Raw genomic sequence first — 23,256 nt, 5'->3', positions numbered from 1 at the left:
TGTTTTTTGTGTTTGTCTAATAAAAAATTTTTTGATCATACAAATCAAGTCAGAAAACGAAGGATGGATGTGAGGGTCTGATGGTTAATGAAAAAGTTAGGGGGTTGATAAATTGACTACCCATAGATATATTTAATTTTCACAATAATCCCACAAGACAGTCGGAGTTTAGAGAGATTAACTCAAGTTCGCAAAGTCACAGTGCTAACAAGAAGTAGATATGATATTTAAATATGCTTTGTTTGACTCTAGTTCTAACACTTCAGCCACCACTCCATAAACATAAATTCTGCCTCTGGGTAAGCAAAGGGTCAGCTCCCGGAGCCAGTAGCGGGGTCCCAGTCTTGAGGGAGCAGGACTGATCTGCCTAAGAGAGTCAGTGGCCCTTTGCCTGACTCTAACCCCCTCACTCAGAAATGTTTACAGAACAGGTTTGATTTAGGTCCACATTTTACATTGTAGATCCTAAAAAACATAAGTGCACATATATATGTGCATGCTTGCATGCTCTGGGTTCGTTACTACATGCTCTAAGTCCCACAATATATTCCGGACTTAAAAAGTAAAAGAAAGGTATTTGAAGAAGTCAAGCCACTATACTTCCTTTAAAATCCTCCCACTTAGTTGATGGAAACTTTGTTTTTCCAGCATAGTGGCTCAGCTAAAATCAATTTTACATCATTTCAATACATGACAATATAATATACTTTCCCATAATTTCAGATATTATTTAAAGTAAGATTTGCAATGATTTTCCTTTTTTGCTGTTGCATGTATTTTAGTTGCTAGACAATTCCTGGGTCGGTCAAGTTTTATAGGAAAATCCTGCTTATTTACATACTTGTAACACAGAGTTTTAAACCCCCAGACATCCATTCAGAATCACCATCTGACCCAGACATATCACCCAATCAGAAACCTAGCTGGTGCCCTGTCTGATGCAGGAAGCCTCCATGCAGGAGCCGGACTGACAGCTCCAGATTCTTCTAGTCAGTTCTAGCAACTACAGTGGAGGCCTGTTCTACCCTTTCACTGCTCTAACAAGTCCCAAGGATGAATGGGTCCTAGCCTCTGGGACGAACTGTAGGTGGTTGTCTAAATCAAAGCTTCTCTAGAACAAATCAAAGCTTCTCTAGAACAGCTCACTTCCCTCGAACAGGAAACTGCAAATGATCCACTAAAGATATAGCATGATTTTCTCTATTCCCAATAATACCCCCTTTAAAGAAAATTCTTGACTTGAAACTAGAACCATAAAGAAAGAGAAAGCCGGAGGAGCTTTCCCGCTGGCTCTCCGAGACCACGGCTGAGGTATGTGCTCTACAAGTCGTGTCAAAGGAACACAAGATTCTTGTTTGTTCTTTATCTGTACTTACTGCACGTTTTTCTGCCATGTACTTTTTTTATTATTCTAAATTGTGGGTGAGATAATAGCTGGTTTCTCAAAGTGCAAAGGCTAACCCTACTGATAAACTTCAGCTGCTACCAGGGGATAGACACCACCCAAACTGCCAAAACAATCATGACCTCACTTCCTGCATGGTGCCTTGAACGCTTCACCAGAAACTCAGAAACCGGCAGGCGAGGCTCTGGCAAGGGCCAAGCAGAGCTCGTGAGTCATGAGAGCAGGGCCTCAGCCAATTCTTTTAAGGAAGAAATACATGGGAGAGTTCTCACTCTACCCTGCCCCCCCCCCACCACCACCACCACCACTGCTTCTCACTCAGGGGCTGTTACTATCTCCATGGCTTGTTCTGGCAAAATTTACTTTTGGGTTCTGTAAAAACCCAAAGCCAAATCTCGAACAACTTAGAAATTCATTTCCTCCCCAGCTAATAGGTTTTTCGGGTGTGGTATAAAAACTTTCTCTTGCTATAGCAAAGCCTGGCCAGAAGAACATCCATTTAATTTGTGATTTTGATTTCAGTTTCTTAAGGTGAGGGTATTTAAGGCCTCCTGAAAGCACAGGCTTGGGAGCTTCTGCAGGTTTGTAGAGAAACAATAACCTATGTGTAGTTCCTGAAGTTTTATGTTCCTGAAAGAGAGAAAACTGGGAGTTTTATCCTCCATCAGGGTGTTGTATCATTTGGGGGAAAGGAAAATAAATAGTTTGAAGGGCAACCTATGTACCAAGCCCAAGTTGACCCTAACAATACAAAATTATTATGACTTCAACCTCTGTGTCATTCCAAACACTGAGAGGGCAAAGCCTGAGAAAGGTGCAGGATCATAGGGAAACCCAGAAGAGGCATAAGTCTAGCCTGGACCTCAAAGAGAGGTCAGCAACAGTGGCTCACTGCCAGAACCAGAGTCCTAGAGGACAAGGGGGAATTGATGAAGGAGCCGGATGTGGCAGTATGAAAAGAAAATTAAAATTAAAGTTAGAGAGCCCCCTTTTTTTTTTTTTTTAAGATTTACTTATTTGTTATTGGGGTATGAGCCAGAAGTGCAGGGGTGCTGAGAGGTTTCACCAAGGCAGAGTGGGGAGCAGAACAGGCAGATCAACAAGGTACACTGCTGAGGGGAGCCGTGGGTGGATTAGGAGAGGTCTGCCACACCATGTGGGTCACCTCCAGAGCAGGCATGGATTGAATTCATGCAGAAGTAGCTTTAGCTTCTTAGTGCAGTGCTTTAACCCGCTGCGCCACTAGGGAGGGCCCAAGAGAGCCTATTTTTGAGAAATGATCGCCCCGCTCCCCCCCCCCCCCGTTACCTATGCAACCTTCAGAAGAAAATCACTTCAAGTTTCTAAAACTTTCTCATATAAAATGGGAGATGATAACCCCTATCTACGTTATTGATACAGGCTGCTACAAGACTTGGAACTCAGTGGCATGAGCACTCCCTCCCAGCACAAATCACTCCCTGGTAGCACTTTTATTTCTAAAATAAAAGTTCTCTTGTATCTGCTGCGTACATTTAAGGCATCAGAGTTGTCTCTGTTCGGAAAATCTATTATTGTACACTCATGTTTCTTCTGTATCTTAGAGTCAGGGAAATAGCTGGTAGCTTGCTTGGCCTGGAGCTGGGAAGCAAAGGGAGACAAAGGCATGATGTTGGAGGAGATTGTAGCAGAAAGTAAGAGTACAATCTAGGGGGTTCACCTGGCTTGGATAAGGAATAGCACAGAACAGGTTTAAAGTCAGGCAGTGGCTTGGTCTGAATGGGTCAGAGGAACAGAGAGGACACAAGTAACCTAGTGAGAGGTCCCTGCAGGCTAGATGAAAGTGGGTCTCTGGAATACAGGTTTCCCACATGGAATGTTCTGGAGAATATAAGACCAAATGTAGCCAAGAGAACAGCTGGCTGAAAGGGACTCCATGTAAGACCAATAAGTCAAAGAAGTCATGAAAATGATAGGTATGAGTGTTGGGCCAGGGTGAGAGTTGGACTTAGGAGTTCTTCAGGAAGATAATGGGACTCATGGTGGAGAAGTTCAATGCCGATGTCTTCATAAACCTTCTTCTCCTGAGTTCCAAACAATTATGTAAGTTATCACTGTCTACCCTTATTACACAAGTCAGAACCCTGGCATCCTCAGTCCTCTTCTCCAACCCTTCCATCCAACCAACCTGCCTATTAAATATACAGGGGTATTTGTAGAATGGCTTCAGACCACTAGTGAAAGGTAAAGCTGCGTGGAGCCCATTGTCAGCATGGGCTCATTGTCAGCAGCTAGCCAGACCAATGGAGCCTTAGCTTTGCCTTTGTTATAGGTATCAAGATGGGCAAGTGACTTGCCTACCCACCAAGTTTCGTTTCCTTTGTAAGACAAGACAGTGACAGTATCTAGCTCAGATGATAATGTGAATTATAAAATCATACATACATAGCAGAATGCCGAGTGCATACTTAAGTGATCAATAAATGCTAGTTCCTGATACAGTAGTATTGGTGGTGCTTTAGAATGCGCTATCAAATCTGAAAAGAGCCAGAATTCTTGGTTGTAAAGAAGTAACTTGGTTAAAACTGCCATGCATTAGCATACATGTCATGTTAGAGATGAATGTAGAGAACAGTGGGGATTGAGAATAACATAGGTAGAAAGGGCTTTAGAGAATCCACTGAGGGTGAGAACTGATGCTGGTCAATGCAAGAAACCAGATGGGTGAGAAACAGAAAAGTGGTCAGTAGGAGATTGATTTCTTGCACTTTCTAGAGACCTAGACAAGAAAAGTTTAGGAGTAGAGAGGACTAGCAGTCCACCACTACAGTTCTGTCCAGCTGAGCAAGTTGTGGCATCCTGATGGTTTTCCAGATTGTCTTTAAGACCAACTCACCTTGAGAAATCCTGGGAAATCTGCAGCACTAATCATTGAAGCCAGCACTCAAGAAGCATCACAGTTACCAGTGACAGAAAGGGCTTTGCAGACTGAAGTCACCGGGAGATCTCAGAGTCTACAAGCATTCTTTTGGTGTTTGATAGCACAAATTGCAGCTCTATATTATAAATTTTCATACATCTTAACATTTCTGAAATTAGAATATGTCTTGTGATTTTCTTCCCTCACCCCCCAAATGCTGTATCAGGTGCCATCCAATGACATCTTAGACTGAAGAACACATAAAATATGCCATTAATAGTGTTAATTAGCTCAATGAAGAGTTAATTTAATTTCAATAATTTGATGGGTTTTGACCTATAAGTTGTATATGCTGATGGATACTATAAAGAATAAATATTCTCACCAGCAATACCCAACACAATTAATTACCCGGAGAAATTCATATTTAAATCAATGGATTGCTGGATTATACATGGTCAGGAAATTTTCTCATTCTAGGGGCTGTTAGCTGAGACCCCCCCTCCCCCCACTGCCTGGCCATCCAGAGTGGTTAGTTTCCTAATCTTAGCCCAGTGCTGCCTTTCCAGTAAGCCCTTCTGAATAGCTGCAAATTGAATGCACAGAAGCTTTCCTCATTCATCCTGAAGTCTTGACAAATGTGCCCTTACTTACTGGGACTTCCCAAAGAAAGGTTAAAAGAAAACTGAATGGAATACAAATAGTTCTTCCTTTCAAAGATTTCATTCTCTGAGTGTTTGTGCCAAAAAAATGGGCTTCCTTCATGACTGCTGAGGAGCCCACATTGGTGTTGGGTGTTCTAATGGCTAAAGACATCCCCAGGTTCCCTCTACCAATGTATATATATTTAATCAGTTTCCACCATGTTCCTGGAAAGGCATTTAGCTGGCTGCCAAAAGACAACTCCTTCTGCTCCCATACACCCATGGAGTCAGTTGACAGACCCTTGATTTAGCCACAACGGCTCCATAGTCCTTTCCCTGCAGGATCTCCAGGGCAAGCTGAGCTTATCATCAGGCTTTAACTCACTGAGCTGAGAACTTCTGCCTTCCAAATCTTACTGACATGAAATCATCCATAGCCCCTTCATCTATAGGCAAATCAAGATGAATACTTTTTACAAAAAAAAGATTCACAGAAATTAAGACCATTCAGTAAAAGTAAGTTGCAGAGTAAAACTGAATTAAAACGCAATGAATTGTAGTTGATGCAAATGGACTTGCATTTGGTGTTGCAACAAAGGGAGGCAGCCCTACAGAGAAGGAAAATCAATTTTCATTAATGATTTTGAATGTACCATTGGCCTTGGGTTAATTATTTATTTGCATGAGGGTTTAGATTTATCTCTCAGATATGCCAGATTATTTGAAAGGGTTTTAGTGCCTTTGACCTATGCTCAACGAATCTTCTTGACCCATATTTCATTTCACATGCAAAACAGTAGTTGGTATGTTGTATTTTTTCTAGTTTATTCATTAATCCAATTAACTCATTAAAAAAGTCGAAGGGGATTTTTTATTAGTTGGGTGCTATTCTAGATTCTAGAATAAAACTGTTAGCAGAACAGATCCCACTTTCACAGAGTATAACAATCCAACAGTGGGAGAGGAGGTGACCAACGAATAAGATGAATAGTATGCAGTTGACATGATGCTCTTATCTCTGTGCTCTAGCTCCCCAAAACACATAGCTTCAGTCTAATTAAGGGAAAACCATTAGACAAATTCCAACAGTGGACCATCCTACAAAACACTTGACCAGTATCCTCGAAATTATCAAGGTCATCAAAAGCAAAGACGGGTTGAAAAACAGTTACAGTCAGTCTAAGGAGACTAATGACTATGGCAAGATCCTGGAAGAGAAACAGAACATCAGGCAGAAGTTAAAGAAATATGAAAAACTATGGACTTCAGTTTAAAAAAAAAAACATGTGAACATCATGAATTCATAGAGTGATACACTGATGCAGAAAATTAGAAGGAGACATGCAAGATGCAAGGGGTCAGGGAGGGCCTCTTCAGTCAGGGACACCTCGTTGAGGAGGGGATATTAAAGGCACACTGCAGGATGGCAGGAGGGGGACATCTGGGGAGTTGGAGCAAGGAAACAAAAGGCCCTGAGATAGGAATGAGCTGGTGGGTTCAAAGAAATAAAGGATTGTGTGGTCAGGTCCTGGCGAGCAAATGGGAGAATGGTGTAGTGTGATTCTAAGAACTAGGCAGGACATGATTTGTCTTCTAGATCAGGTTAAGGAATCTGAATGCTATTCAAAGTTTTTGGGGGCCATGGAAGGGAGAGGCATGATCTGGTTTATCTTTCAAAAAATACCACTTCCGTTGTTGTGCCAGCTGCTGGGGAGAGAAGAAATGAAGAATGGTGGCTGTTCTTTGGGGATGGGGCTTTTGGGAGAGAGATGATGATAATGTTCTACAAGTAGATAGTGGTGATTAGTAAGAAAAAGAACACATTTTTGGTACCACACTGGTATATATAACAAAACCCACTGAATTGTATACTTTTAAAGTGTTTAAAATGGTGAACTACATATTATGTAAGTTTTATCTCTATTTGAAATAGAATAAGTAGTAGGAATAGAAGTAGGTCATTCAGTATGAGGCTATTGCTGCAGTAAGGAGAAGGAATGGTGGTGTGGGTTTCAGTGACAGCATTGGAGAAGTGATTGGATTATGACAAACTTTGGCATTGGAACAGGTAGGATCACTATAGAGTTCACGTGAATGGGGGCTATTAAGGCCATTGATGACAAGGCTAAGATCATGAGAAGGATGTGCTAACTTTTAAGTTTATTTTAAGATATTCTAACTTGAATTTTAAAGGTCATGTTTTAGTATATTTATGGCCATAAAAAAATAGAAAATTCCAACTCAAATTTCCTGGATTGAACAGGATATTTATTATCTTATTAGAATAAGTCCAACCGCATAAGGGTTATGTTGGTACATTCCGTGGCTCAGCGTGTCATCAAGGACCAAGGTTCTTAACATCCTTACACTATGTCACCTTCAGTCTGTCAACTTTGCCCTCACATGGGCCATCCTCATGGCTTACATGGTAGTTCCCGAGCAAGACAATGGCCTTCCTATGTATCTTTCTTAAGAGAAAACAAAGATTTCCCAATGACTTCTTAGCATATTACCTGCCTATTTCTAAAATATTTTATATTGTTTAATTATTTTTCACTTCATGGAAAGCAAGTTTTTGTTTATTCCAATGGATTGAACTACATAGAGGAAAGAGTATTTGGGGTGGAGGAATAGGCATGAAAGAATTAAAAACTTAAAAGAAGAGGACCGGAGTGGTGTTTGCTATGGTATTAATCAGGTGCATCATCCTACAAGCAACAGCAGTTTAAGGCTAATGAAACATAATTTTCCCCTCACATCTGTCCAAGATTCATTATGGAAAATAGATTACCATGCTTAACTTATACTGCCCAGGACCTATGCCCAATAGCTGGCGATGAGGTTTAGTTTCCCCAGAAGTACAAAGTGGTGGAAGGGTGCCTAAGGGTTTCATTAAATAGGGTATAGGGATTGGAGGGTGGATGTGGGGCTGACAATTAAGTGTCTACTCATTGTGGGTGAACTGAACATTTTGTTCTCCAAAAGTTTATTCATTATAAGTAGGGAGAGGTACAGAAAGCATAAAACATATTAGCGTATCATCAGAACTATATATGATGAATATTTGAATTTAATATGAAAATCTAAATTTAAATTATATTTAAATATGAACATTTAAATAATATTTGAATTTTTATTAGACCCAAAAAAAGGTATTTTTGACCGCATTGAACATTTGATAAGAATTGAAGTTTTTAGAAAGATTTGATAGAACAAGGCAAAACCAGGAAATCAAAAATAGTGTTTGATTATCATTGAGCATTTCCTGTGTGTCCAATACTCTTCTATATACTTAACATGTATATGATTTAATTCCCAAAATACTTTACACTGAGTTCTTATTACTACATCTTCACTTTTCAAGAGAGGAAATGGAGATTTACAAAGTTTAAGGCAACTTGCCAATATCACAGAGACACTAGAACCAGAATTTGAACCCAGACAGTCTGGCTCCAATGTCTGCATGCCTAATCCCTCAACTTCCTATACATCAAAAGTCCATCTAGACTTGAAAGTTCAAAATTCAGAGTGATTTTCCTCAAACCAACACTCCCTATTAAAAAGAAAAACAAAAATATCTTGCTCTCCTGGAAGAAATTTGACGGTTACATATGAAACAACAGGCATCATCAAATCAATTTACATTTCAAACTCTCCTCCTTCCCTGAAATTCTGACAGTTTTGGGAGTAGGACTCTACTAGAGCATTTCGGGAAATAACAATGGGTTGAGATGGCAATGGACTAGTGATCCTGGTGGAGTTTTTGTCCCCGTGACCTGTGCTGGCTCTCTGAATACTACTCAAGTAAGCTAGTATTGCTCAACTTCTACTTCAGCTGAATTGTCTGGTCTTGAGGTCAAAGACCTCTCTTAAATTGACTCTGGATTGTGTAAGGAAAGGCAAGTTGCTAATGTTTTCACTTGTTAAATAGAGAAAAACACATGATATCCAGCATCCCCAAGGGATAGACGGGATAATTATAGATCAACAATTATTTGGAAATAGAGTTTTTGTTTCTCAGAAAACCCCAATAGATAGAAAGGACATTCTTATTTCCTCTATGAAGACAGGTAAGACTGAAAGCGTGTTCTCTTGTTCCTTCTCTCTTTTCACATCATTATTTCTTTAGGGCAAGGAGCACTTTGCTAATAGTCAGCAGTTGTGTGGAATTAAATCATAAACATAATAGATAAGATGTGCAGTATTAGATTGGCCAGCTTTTCCCACTCAGTAGTAGAAACCCCACTTGGACTCACAGAACTGACCCCTGAGTTGAGGTCAAGGAATTTATCTGAGTGTCCAAGTTAAAGATCATTCAGAATTGTCATCCAGGCTGCAAATGCTAATTGGGGTAATAAATATTAACATCATGGCTGCTTCTCACTCTGTACACACGGAGGCCTAGCACAACCCCCTCTCAGAGGAGGCAGAGATTCTGTCTAGGTAGAGACATACATCAGAAGCCCTGCATCATCATCCTCTAAACCCCAGAACTGTGGGTGACTGTCTGCCATGTAAGGTTTTGAGTGGCACCTCTGCCCTAATATGAAAATTTGGCCAATTTTTAAAAAGGCCAGTGTTTGGAGATCAAATTCTTGCTTCTTGTAATACTGAGCTACCTGTGAATTTTTATTTTTTTCATCCTGTTCTTGTTAGCGTTACATCTAAGTTGACACCATGGAGAAGTCAATAGGTTTGTATACTATAGTATTTTGAACAGTTTCCAATATATATACATATAAGCTCCATATAAATATTAGCTGTTGCTGTTGTTAGGTCAGGGACCTGCAAGGCAACGTCAGATTACTCAAGTATCCCTGAGGGTGTCTGTCAATGGTTTTCCCATCATGGTTTCCCCATAATGTGTCTTGGATATTGGCTGCTCTTGGAAGGTATTCACAATTTCTCCCGAGGTAAGCTCCTGAGGTAAGCAGTGCTGCAATGGATGCTTTAGAAGAATGATATTTATAAAATGTTGACTATGTGAGGGAAGAATTTGATGTAGCATTCCCCTCTTCCCTTCAAGGAAGGCAATCTTGCTGTTTACTGCCTTAGCCCATCTATGTAATTGGTAAGGAATCATGGGAATTTCTGAAGCTGGCTCTGTGAGTGTTCCAGCTTTTGTCAGACTGTCCACAGGGTGAAGACTGCTAGACTCAGCTGGCCCATGAGCTTGAGTTTTGAAAGTGTTTCACCTGGATATAAGCTCAGGTCTTTGCTCTGGCCAAATTTGTGACTAAGACAAATGGCGTAACCTTTTCTAGTCTTGGTTTTATCTTCAGTTTACCTATAGAAAATAATAGCTTAGAGAATTGTGATAAAAATTTGGAATAATATATATAATACACATAAGACACTAGCCAGGGGAAATAGTAGGTGCTCAATAAATGGTAAGTATTAATATACTCTTTTTTTGAAGTTTTTATACCATTATGTAATGGTATGCTAAGTTTCTGAAAGTGCTGATTACATCATATTTGCACATGTACAACATTATCACAACTAAAATATACATAGGGAAAAAGCCAAAAGGAAAAATAGCATCTTATTATTAAGTTGTTTTTGATGACCATTTGGACAATAAAAATAAAATAAACTTTAAAGATAAATCACTGCAAGGTCATATTAACTTTTATCACCCAGGTGCTATCTGATGAGTAAATTCCCCTCATGTTTTCCTTCTGCTTATCTGATGTGAGTACGGCTAAGATTTTGTATGAGGCAATTTATACCTTTGATTTGTTTTAAAAGATTTATACATAGAGAACTGGGGTATAGGCCAGAGGTACAGGGACAGTGAGAGGATTCATCAGAGACAGAGTTGGGGGCAGAACAGGCAGATGGATGAAATACACTGCAAGGGGAGCAGCAGGAGGAGAAACAGGAGAATCTGCTGCACCACGTGGATCACCTCCTGGGCAGGGGATCAAACTCATGCTAAATAGGCTGAGGCTAGCTTTGCAGTGCTACATTTTAACCCATCACCACCAGGAAGGGCCACCTTTGACTTTAATATCCTTATATGTGTATACATTTGCCTAAAGAAAATATACAGTGTTAAATGGATTATGTTAAATGTGTGTACTTTAAAGAAAGATTTTATCCCATGACATGTCATTCTGTAATTGAGTTTTTTCATGTTAAAATATATTTTTAAAATCTCATTATGCTGCTACATATGTATGTAATTAATTCCTTCTAACTGCTATGTTTATAAATATAAATATAAATATACCATAATTTACGTAACTGTTTCACTTTTGATGAACATTTAGGTATCCTCATTTTTCACTCCTGCAAACATATGAATTTTTTGTAGACAAAATCCCTAGATGGTGTGTCTGTTTATTTGTAATACCAATTATTCCACTACCAATTACCTTTCAGAATGGCTGTCCCTTTCTCTCCAGTGCTTTGCCAAAAGTAAATTTTATCAAATTTTAAATTGTTTTCCAATAAGATGGATTTAAATAAAAACATACAATTGTGCTTTATTCCTGTTTGTTTCTAAAGAATTACATATCAAGAGAAAGTTGGAAAGATAGCGCAGACAGGTCTGTGCACCCTCCATGCAGTTTCACCAGGGGCTATAGCTTATATAACTACAGTACCACATCAGAACCAAAAAATTGACAATAATATAAAATATGTATAAATCTACATCATTGCACCACATGTATAGATTTGTGTCACCTTGCCACATCCCACAAAGAACTATTGCCTCATACTGTCTCTTTCCAGGGCCACCTACCAATCCACCCCTCCCCCCTTATTCCCTGACAACTATTAATCTGGTCTCCATCTCTATAATTATACATCATTTTGAAAATGTTATATAAAAGCAGTTGTACAATGTACAATCTTTTGAGGTCAACTTTTCTTCACTCAGCATAATGCCCTTGAGACATGTTCAAGTTGGTGCTTTTATCTATTATTAGTCCCTTTTTATTGCTGAGTAGTATTCCATGGTACAAATTACCAAAGTTCATTTAATCATTCACCTGCCATGGGACATTCTGGGTGCTTCCAGTTGATACTAAAGCTGCTGTGAACTTCATGTACAGGTTTTTGTATGAGTGCAAGTTTTCATTTCTCTGAGACAAAGGTCCAGAATGCAATCAGTGGGTCATGTGTACATTTTTCTAAGAAACTGCCAACCATTTTCTTAGAGTAGCTGCCCATTTTATGTAAATACAACAGTGTATGGTCGGTCCAGTTTCTCTACATTCTCACCACCGTTTAGTGTTGGCATGATGTTTTACTCAAGTGCTCCTAATTGATGTGCCATGATAATTGTTTCATGGTCTTAATTTGCATTTCCCTAAAGGCTCTGATGTTGAATGAGTGCTGAATTGTCATATGGATATCCAGTTAGATAAAATGTTTAATGGGCACAAGTTTTTGCCTGTTTTCTAATTCTAATGGGATTTTTTTTTTTTACAGTTGGTTTGAGTGTTCTTTATATTTTCTAAATTCAAATGTTTGTAGGGGGATGGAGGTTCAGACTCTTCAGTTATCCCAAGGGTAGGCAGGAAAGCGGCTCATTACCACCAGGTGTGGGAAGGCCTCGGCTCCTGGCTGACACCACCCCAAGGTGCTAATAGGGGGCTGTGGGCTACAGAGGGGCCCTCATAGCACATCAGAAGTGGAAATTGAAGCTCAACTCCTTGATTTTGCTGACTGGTATAGCCGTGGATAGAAAGATTTTCTGTGGAGTCTGGCTTAGATGGAGTTCTTATTGTCTAAAAGTGGTCTCTCTTGCCAGACTTCTCTTTCTTGGCTTCTGATCAGAAAAAGAAGGCTCTCCTTGGATTTTCCTTATTTTTTTGTCTATGCCATTTGGCATTTCCTGGCTTCCCACTTCTCCAGCACCCAGTCTGGGATACATGAAACAAAAAGGAAACCCCAGGTTCTCATCAACCTGTTGTCCTTGGGCATCAGAGTGACTAGCTGGTCTGCCTTCTTTTCTTCACCTTTCAAAGTCTTCTTGTTTTTATATATAATTCCCAGGGTTTTTTTTTTTTCTGTACTGAACAGGAAGAAGAGGGGAAAGTCCTTTAACTTCATTTTCCAAAATGCATACCTGTTGTTTTAATTTGCATGTTTTTATTACTGATGAGATAGATGATAATTTCCTAAATTTACTGGACATTTGCCTTTCCTCTTTTAGAATTGCCCAACTTTTGTCCATACCCTTCGCCTATTTTGCTATTAGATGAATCATATTCCTCTTAATGATTTGTCAGATTTTTAAATATATTCTGAATTTTCCTTCGTCAGTTTTTATATGTTGCCTATCTTCTCACTATCAAATCTCTTACTTGTTTTTCTTTGTTCATAATACTCTTATCTTAAATTTTAAAGCAGTCAGTATACTGTCTTTTAATAAAAAATAGGAGAAGTGGCCCTCCCTGGTGGCGCAGCGGGTTAAAGCACAGCACTGAGAAGCTGAAGCCACTTGTGCATGAGTTCGATTCCCGCCTGCCCCGGAGGTGACCACATGGCGTGCAGACCTCTCCTGACCCGCCCGCTGCTCCCCTCAGCAGTGTACTTCGTCGATCTGCCTGTTCTGCTCCCCGCTCTATCTCTGGTGAAGTCTCTCACCACCCCTGAGCCTCTGGCATGTACCCCAGTTCTGTATGCACAAATAAATAAATCTTTAAAAAAAAAATAGGAGAAGTGAATATGCTTCAGTGACGATACTACTGAATTGTTATATACATAGTAGAATACTCTGTAAGTGTTAAAAAAAAAAAGACTTTCACTCTAAACCAAGAAGTATCTAGATTTATCTTAGAACTCTTGTTTTATAAATCTCATACCTTCTTTTGGTACAGAAATCCTTCAGCATGACTTTATGTCAGCCCAGGGATTGATTTTCAGAGTCTTCCATTCTAGGTACCTTCCAAACTTTGAGCTCTGCTCCGACATCTGTGTTGGTTTCAATTATTTATTGTTCATTCCATTTTGTTCGGTTCAGGATGAGCAATATATTGCAATCTTTGCCATCTTTCCCTAGGAATTGCCTGAATGAAACTTAAAATGGCCCTTCAATTCCTGTGCTGATATTACTTGTTTGTAATTAAGAAAAACAATGCTTGCTTGGTGGAATGACTACTCAGCTTTTTCATGAACTATATTCGTATAACCTAAAAACATCTTTTAAATAAAGAAAAATGAGCAAGTGTGAAATTCATGTTAAGGGTCAATTTATACTTGATTTTTGGGAGAAACTTTTCCCTCAAATTTGCCTACCAAGTTGATTATTCCCATTAACATCTGACGTGGGTCTCAATTCTCTACCTTCTTCCCTTTCCTCTTTTCCTTCTCCTTGTCCCTCAGACCTCAGATAGGTCTCCCCTTAACTTCCACAGTAACTGTACCCTCAAATATACTCCTGTAAAACTGATTCCAATGGAAATTTTTCTAAACATTTCTAGAAATTGAAAATTAGAGGTATAAACTTATTTCTTCATTCAATATTACCTCTGATTGCCCTTTATATACCTCCTTTCCTGAGGCATATAGTAGATTTCCCAAATCACTTGCTTAGACCATTTTCTCATCCTCCTTAGGAGATCTCTTTCTAAAGATATGAGGTTGGCGGTGGGGGTGTGAAAGCTGTCTTTTACCAAAGTAGTTTACTTAAACCAACTGAATGCTTGGTATTACTAATCATCCATGTTCATTGTCCCTTCTGCAGTTTAAAACTCTCAGATCCCAAGATCAATATGCCACTATCAAGGACCACTCCTTACCCTACTGGATTTCTACTAGTCTTTCAGCTGTCACTTTAAACATTGTTTGATATGATTTCTCTAGAAAACCCTTCCTAGTCCCTAAAACTAGATTAGGTGTCCTTGTTCTAGTCTACTCTCATAATTACTGTGTTTGTCCTTTTCATGTTTATCACTTTGTGTGGTGACTGTGTCTTTTTATTTTCCACTGGATGGTAATTCCAGGAAGAGAGAGACTTAAGTACCCAGTTCTCAGTGCTTTGTCCATAACTGCCTCTCAATGAAATACATGTTTCATGACTACATTCTAAAAAAGTAATAGCATTTCAAAAGTTTTCAAAGTAGTTTGATATTCAGAAAACTATGTAATTCCAAGCTGACCCTCATCATTCCTTCCTCGAAGGTTTATGGGGAAGGGTGCCTCTATGCGTCCAATTCACAAACTATAACCAAGTAGACCAGGTTTGTTATGGAGTTTGGTAAAACACCAGAGTTAGAGTATGTTTTGGGCCAGCTGAGAAGTCACAGATTTCATCACATTGTTATTTATGGTTATTTCTTACCATTACCGTTTCCCCATTGTGCCTTTGCAGAATTCATAAAAGTCACACACTCTGTCCTGAGGCTTTGGATTTGATCATTTCATGGCCTAAAGTCATTCAACTGTGAAGTTAGGGCATTGCATACCTACATCATGAGGTGTTGAAAATTAATTAGGCAGTCATCAGCTGTCTTCAATATAAAAGCAACATGTAAGCACACATGTTCTGTGTCTTTTTTAATTACACCCCTAGTGCTAGTGAGGTGGCTAAGATCCCAGAGCAGCATTTGGATTTGCAAGGGCTTTGACTACAATACAAAGCTCCCTGTCTCAATATTAAATATCAATAGGAGGCATTAAAATGTCAACACCTTTTCAGGGATTTTGTTCATTAGAAGAATTACAAAAGAGTACTTTGAATAACTATAGAGTAAAGTCATAGTCTAAGAATGAGAGCAAACAGGAGCCTCCAGAGAGATCCAGGAGTGTGAGGAACAAGTGTTTAAAATGGTGGGCTAGGTGGTGAGAGGGGGCTCAGGGTGAAATCTGAAATTGCTGGGCATTCCTGCTCCCCAATGCTGCAGTAGATCAATTTGACACTTCCCGGCTCTAATTTGCTTCCTCCTTCTTTTGATTTCGCGGCATTCCCAATTATGCAGCTGCCAGGAAAGGAAGCAATGGAATTGTAATATAGAAAAGACCAAGCCACTTCTTTCTGGACTAGACATTTCTGCAGAAAGAGCTAATGGGTCACATCTTCTGCGGGTGTGAGGAGGCTTTCAGGACGACCAGTGCGGTAGGGCAGCAGCCCAGACTTTGTTAGTTTCGCTCTTTCCTCGGTGGCCACGGGGTTTCTCAGCTGCCGGGACGATCATCTATAACAGGCCATTTTATTTGGTAAATGTTTTGCTACTTACTGAAGAGTGCTCATTATTAATGACCAGAAAGGGAACTCCTGCCTCCTGTGGCAGAAGCTGATACATTTGCTTTGTATAATTGCTGTGTGTAGTTAGCCATGTGGTCGTTCGGCTAAAATAAATTGCCTTCTTCCCATAAGAGTCTCCGGGAGTGTCACGGGAGAGCTCCAGTGAAGTTGGCCGCTGAGACTAATCTCTTAGCTAAGGCGATAGACCAGTCCAGAAACAGAAGGCAGATGGCAAGTTTGAGATGAATAGCATTTTTTAATGGCTTCAAAATAGCTCTGTCCATAAACGGCTTTGCTGAATGACAACATGTAGTGCGATTTATCTATTGGCTGGCGCTGTCGACCTTCTGAGGACTGTTCTCGGGTTTGTTTAGTGGGTCTAAACCTGATCTCACTTCAAAAAGGAGGATTTAGAAATGATCTGAATTCAAAAGTCCAGTAGAGTGGAAGGGTAAAAGGAGAACACCCTAGATTATTTACAAATAAAGGACAGGCATCTTTTCAGAGCAGCAATCTAAGGTAGTTTGACATTTGAAGGAAGTAACTGTGCTTTGATTTAATGGTAGAAGTTGATTCTGAACACTGGCATGAAGAGCATGATATCTTAAGACAGACAGCACACTCTGTTCTGTCTCCAATAAGTAAGAATTTATTTACCTCCTACGTGATGATACTAAGCCCTTGCCATGCAAGCAAGTAATTTGGGAAATGCTGTTGGTGATGATATGAAGCTGTCAGGAGAAAAGGAGTATAAAAAATAATCAGCATTAAAATCAAGTGAAGAAATAAGTGCATACTGCTAATTTTCTAAAAATGTCTAGAAATTAGTGGCATACTTCCCCTACCTAAAAAGCAGGTTTAGGCTCTCCCTGATGGCGCAGCGGGTTAAAGCACTGCACAAAGAAGCTTAAGCCACTTCCGCGTGAGTTCGATTCCCGCCTCCCCGGAAGTGACCACATGGCGTGGCAGACCTCTCCTGACCCGCCCGCAGCTCCCCTCAGCAGTGTACTTCGTTGATCTGCCTGTTCTGCTCCCCACTCTGTCTCTGGTGAAGCCTCTCGCTGCCCCTGAGCTTCTGGCCTGTACCCCAGTTCTGTATGCACAAATAATTAAATAAATCTTTAAAAAAAAAAAAAAGGCAGGTTTAGAGGTGCCTGTTAGATTGGTGATAGGAAAATACCAGCATTTCTTACAAATGGGCAGAAATACTTAACCTGAAATTAAAGGGTAGGTATTAGCAGACGTGAGTTTCATGGGAACAAGAAGTTCATGGTAAGAGCAGGTAGTCACAGACCCATCACAGAGAAAGTTAGACCATGGCCAGATTTGTTTCTGTTCTGTTCTGATGTTGCAAGTGAAATGATGCAGAAAGCTCTTCTTTCTTGTTCTGGGTTGCATCAGGCTTTCAAAGCATAAACAGGTGCTAGTAATTTGTGACCATTTGAAACTTATGCTTGTTCTTTTGATAACATTTGGATTGGGATCATTTATTCTCCCCCCCCTCTTTATCTTTCTCATTCAAATCTGAAATAAGCCTGGCTTGTTTGCCCACATTATTCGATTTCAGTTTTGCAGATAACTATTGATTTCCTGCAATGTTCAAGGCATTTGTATACACTGTCCACATTTTACAAGCTCCAAATCGGGTCAAGAGTTCTTATTTGTATAGTTAGATAAAATATTTGAAATTGTGACTCCACAAAATTCCAAAGTATAAGCTTCATGCCAGCATCTGAAAGGGGAAAAAAAAAAAAAGAAAGTATCTTAAGAGTTTGCATCCAGAGGACTTTAATAATTACAAAAGTAACAACAGAAGATGGTAAGGCCAGTGCCCGAGATGGCATAATGTGTGTAGGCATTTTGTGTTCAGAGTCCCAGACCCAGACAGCATCTAACTAGTATGATCCTGGCAAGGTGGCTGCTTTTTACTGTAAAATGAAGGAGACAATTGTCATCAATAGATAAGTAGTGAAGTTGTAAGGCCTTGGGGTACCACCTTTCCCATAGAGCTATTCAAACAATATGTTTAAAATAAAAGTAAGCAGTGACATTGGAATATGAAAAGATGGGTAAAGAAAGGACACAGTTTTTTTTTTAATAATATAATAGTTTATTTTTACATCATTTTGTGCCTTTTTCCATCTCAATTGTAATCCACGTGGGCTTCCCATCACCAAATCACCCATGTGCCATCACCACAGTCCAGGGCATTTCCCTCCCCCCACTGTTTTTGATCCTATTCCCTACTCCACCCCATAAAATGTCTCTGTAATATAGCTATTCATTATTATTATTATTTTCTGGCCTGGTCCATTATACTTCTGCTATAAGTGAAACCATCCGGTATTAGAAAGGATACAGTTTTAAGGTGGTAGCTGAGATGTCTGAGGGGGAAGTTCCACAGGTAGAAGAATCCAGGGGAGAGAGAAGCTGTGTCTACATAGAGCAAAATCAATAATGCTTTTGATGTTCCCACATAATTTAGGATGTTCTGGGGACAAACACCTACTCAGGATTGTAAAATTATCCACATATAGCATAGGCTTAATAGATCTCTTAAGGGAGTTCCCCAGTTTCTTCTTTATCTGTTATGCTGTGTGTGGGGGTGGAGGGTGAGGGGGGAGGGTGGTAGAAACAGAGATTTTTGCTGTAGAACTTCCTTTATTATGTCGCTGGCTAAGTGTAACTTCCTTGCCTCCTCTAAGACAGTCTTCCTCCACATTTCTTTAGCCTGGTCGACGCGGGCTTGATCAGCATCAGATTTGAATTTGGGCTGCCGCTGCTCAGTGCTTGGGGTATGTACTTTCTGTTGCCTCCCATCAAGAGCACATACTGAGTCCCACTTTGGGGGCTAGTAAGATTAACTGAAGATAAGGTGGCAGGAGAACTATGGGGATTAAATGATGTAAAAAAAATGAATTTAATTAATAAAAAAAATTAAATACCAGGGGAAAAAAAGATAAACCATTGAGTTCAGGAGGTATCAGTCTGATCCACTGGTTATAAAGTTCCCATCAACCCCTTACCTGGCAGTACTAACGGACCCTGAGGGTTATTATCTAGATCCATAATTTCACCAGGTAGTCGATGGTTATTTGCTAATTCTGTTGTTTCTTCCACATTTCAGTTATAATATAAAAAATAACTTTCCCTCATCAGTAATTTGCTTACCGATGTGGAAATATACTTTATTCTCTCTCTTATTTCCCCATTTTCAAAATGAGTATGTTTTCTCATAAGATTCCCCCGAGAAGTGGTGATCTCTTTTGCAGAGCCGAGGCAGCAAAATGTTACATGACATTCCCAAGATGACACAACTGGAGGATAGAGAAAGGACTCAAATTTGCTCAGTTTACAGAGTCACTCTCTTTAGGATAGCTCGAAGCTCCCATTTTATATTTATAAGCATATTAAATGTTAATACAATAGATTCATATTATTTTTTTCCTTAAGCAAATTTATTTTATTGACTTAGAAATACCTTCCACAGAGATACCATCTCAGATCTGTCAGGATGGCTATATAAGAAAAAAGAAGAAAAGAAGATTGGTTTTGGTGAAGATGTAGAGAAATTGAGCCCATGACCACAGGTGGTGGGAATGTAAATGGTGGGGTTACTAACAAAAACAGCATAATGGAGCCCTAAAAAATTAAAATTAGGACTGCCATATGATATGGTAATTCCACTTCTGGGTATGTATCTAAAGAAACAAATTTCAGGAAAGATATTAAAGCTTCCATGTTTAATGATGCATTATTTACAATATCCAGGATATGGAAACAATGTAAGCATCTGATAGGAAGATGGATAAAGAGAATGTGTTATACTATTGACACACAGTGGAATATTAACTAGCCTTAAAAAAGAAAAACTTTTTACAATATCCAACAGCATAGATGAGCTTTGAAAATATTAGGCTAAATGAAATAAAAATATTTATTTAAAATAATATTAAATACAAACATGTAATGAATATGTAATGAAATACATTACACTAAATATTAAGTATAAATATAGAATATTAGAAATAACAAAAACATTTGTCACAGGACAGATAACTATATAATTCTACTAACATTAAATATCAAAAATAGTCACACTCATAGAAGCAAAGAATAGTGACTGCCATCAGATTTTGGAAAAGTATCAAGTGCATTGTTACTGCTGTTAATGAAATATCTATTTATAATAATAATGAGTTAGGAGATATCACTATCATCACTAGAAGCTGATGACTTTTTCAGATGACAAGTAATTAACTGATATCACTCACATCAACCCAAACGCCACCTCCAAACATCCACAAACAAAGAATTGTACAGAAGAATAGCCAGCAAGAATAATAATGGGGTTATCACCTGAAACACAGACATTTGGTGACTGAGTTGACATTAGAAAATGGTACACACCCTTTTACACACACAAGTCCAAACTCCTGGAACTATGACAGGTAGTAAATTAAAAGAGTTCAGTCCTGCTAACCAAAAGCTATTGTAAGATACTTTTGAAAATATTCTATGTCAGAATTAGAGGTAATTGGCAATCACAACTCTTGAGAGGTTACTCAGTATGCTCCGGATTTGTTTGTAGACATCTAACAACAGGAAAGATGTGATGAAGGTGAAGGGAAACCAAAGTTCATCAGAAATATTATCAAACATAAATAAATGGGAATGTTGAAAATGTTTTGTCTGATGAAGATTGACAAAGGGGAGAGGTTGTCAAGAAAACCATTTGGATATATGGCTTTAAAAGGTCTTAAAACCCAAGGAATAGAAGAGACTATGTTAGCAGCTTAGAACATTAAAAAATATGACTAGATGGCAAAAAGCTTCTACCACTTGGTTCCTTTCTGCCTTTTCTATTAATTTTTTGGGACCACATCCAATAGATGCTGCCCTTTACCTAGAGAAAGACTACTTTTTGTTACATGATTTTGCTAACCATAGGCTAATATAAGTCTCCTGAGGATGTTTAAGGTAAGTAAGGTAAAGCTTTGACATTTGGCAGGTTTAACGTAGTAAGTGCATTTTCAATTTATGATTTATTCAGCATATAATGGATTTATGGGAATTGATCCCTTCACAAGTCAAGGAATATTTGTATTAAAAATAGTGTGGGCACACAATAGGTGCTTAGAATATTCTCATTAGATAAATTTATTTGCTTTCCTTTACAGGCTATCCATAGTGGTTTAAAAGTCAAATTCAATTTCAACTTTTTTCAAGAAACTGTAATTCCTTCATGCAGTAATATATTCTTTATAGCTCTATTATAATCATATCTTGTTAAGTTTTATTTTTCAGTATGTAGATTTCTTTAGCACTGGATCATTAGTACCTTTGTTTTTGTCAAAATGTAATCCCAAGATTTCCGCATGAATTTTGCCCATGGTGTTTAATTTAAAATATTGTGGACTCCACCCTGGACCTACAAAATTAGAATATCTGGATTTGAAACTCAAGGATCAGCACATCTTAACAGTTCCCTGGATGATTCAGGTGCACACTGAAGTCTGGAGAGCAACCAAGAAAGCATTCATCTTTCTATTTTCAGTTGTGCTTTGAGTCTGTAATCAGCTTATTATGTTGAATTGAATGGAATTGAGCTAAGTGGTGACCATGGAATTGAAGTTGCCTGAATTTCTCAAGAGCAAAACAAAATTTTAAAATAAACCAAATAAACCAAATGCCTAATTTTTATATAAATGCTTATAAGAACACATGGAACTGCACAAAACTTATATATATTTTTAAAGATTGTATTTATTTATTTATTTTGCATAGAAGAACTGGATTTTTAGGCCAGAGCTATGGGGGGATAAGAGGATTCACCAGAGGCAGAGCGGGGAGCAGAACAGGTGGATCTACTGAGATATGCTGCTGAGAGGAACAATGGGCAAACCAGAAGTCTGCTGTGCCATGTGCGTTAGCTCCCTGTCTAAGACTCCCTTGTCAGGCCTTTACGGTGGGCCCTTGCATTGCCGGCGCTGAGACTTAAACCCTAGGCTACCAGGGAGGTCCAAAACTTTCATAAATCTTAATGAACATTCTCAATTTGAACAAAATGCTCTATCTAGGATCCAGATCAAGAAACAGAATAGGACTCTTAGAAGACATTTCCTTCCTCTTTGTCATCACTACTCTCCATTGAGGGTAACCACTAACCTTACTTGTAACCCCAGAGATTTGCTATACTGCTTGTTTGCTTATTTAGCTACTTGTCATCTGTCTACATGTAGTTCATTCATTCTCATTACTGCATCATATGGATCTAACACAGTTTGCTGATCTACTCTATATAGATGGATATTTGACTTGTTAGTTTAAGGCCATGATAAATATTGCTGCTGTGAATATTCTTAAACATGTCTCTTGGAAAATACATGTAGCCTTTGATTGGTTATTTACCTGACAGTAAGGATGCTTGGTCATAGAGCATACATATGTCTGTCCAGTTTGAGGAAATACTAGCCCAATTTTGCATGCTTTTCTCTATTTATACCATCATATTGTTTTCCCACGCTGATTCTGGACTTGGCCAATGAGACAATAGAAACTTGATGTCAGTAGAGCACATAAAAGTACACACTTTTTTTGTTTTGCCTTCCCTGTGATGGCACAGCCAGACTGCCCTGCTACCAAAATGCAAGACATGAGGAAGAGCACAGTCATTCTGGATGAGAACATGCTAACAGTCAGTCCCAGCTACTCTGTCAGCTGACCACCATTACTGAGTGATCCAGTGTAGGTGAAATTAACTGAGCCTAACCCAGACCAGCAGAGTTGCTCAGCTGACCCATAGACTTGCATTAAGTAAGCAATGGTTGTTCTTTTAAATTGCCAAGCTTTGGTCTAATTTGTTACACAGCAATAGCTAACTGCCATGCCACAAAGCAGATTTCCAAATGTATGACAACTGATACCTACCCAATACAAGCTCTGACATTCTACATCTTCATAAATACTTCATATAAATTAAACTATATGAAATTTCAACATTTCAACAGACTGAAATGTTGAGATGTGACTACTTCTAAGTTGCAAAAATCATGATTTCATATGATTCAACTTGATTTTTTTTTTTCATTTTCATCCCTACTGG

This window comes from Condylura cristata, unplaced genomic scaffold, assembly GCF_000260355.1.
Source record: "Condylura cristata isolate star-nosed mole 26May11 unplaced genomic scaffold, ConCri1.0 scaffold00016, whole genome shotgun sequence".
NCBI lineage: Eukaryota > Metazoa > Chordata > Mammalia > Eulipotyphla > Talpidae > Condylura > Condylura cristata.
This window is presented reverse-complemented; position numbering follows the sequence as displayed.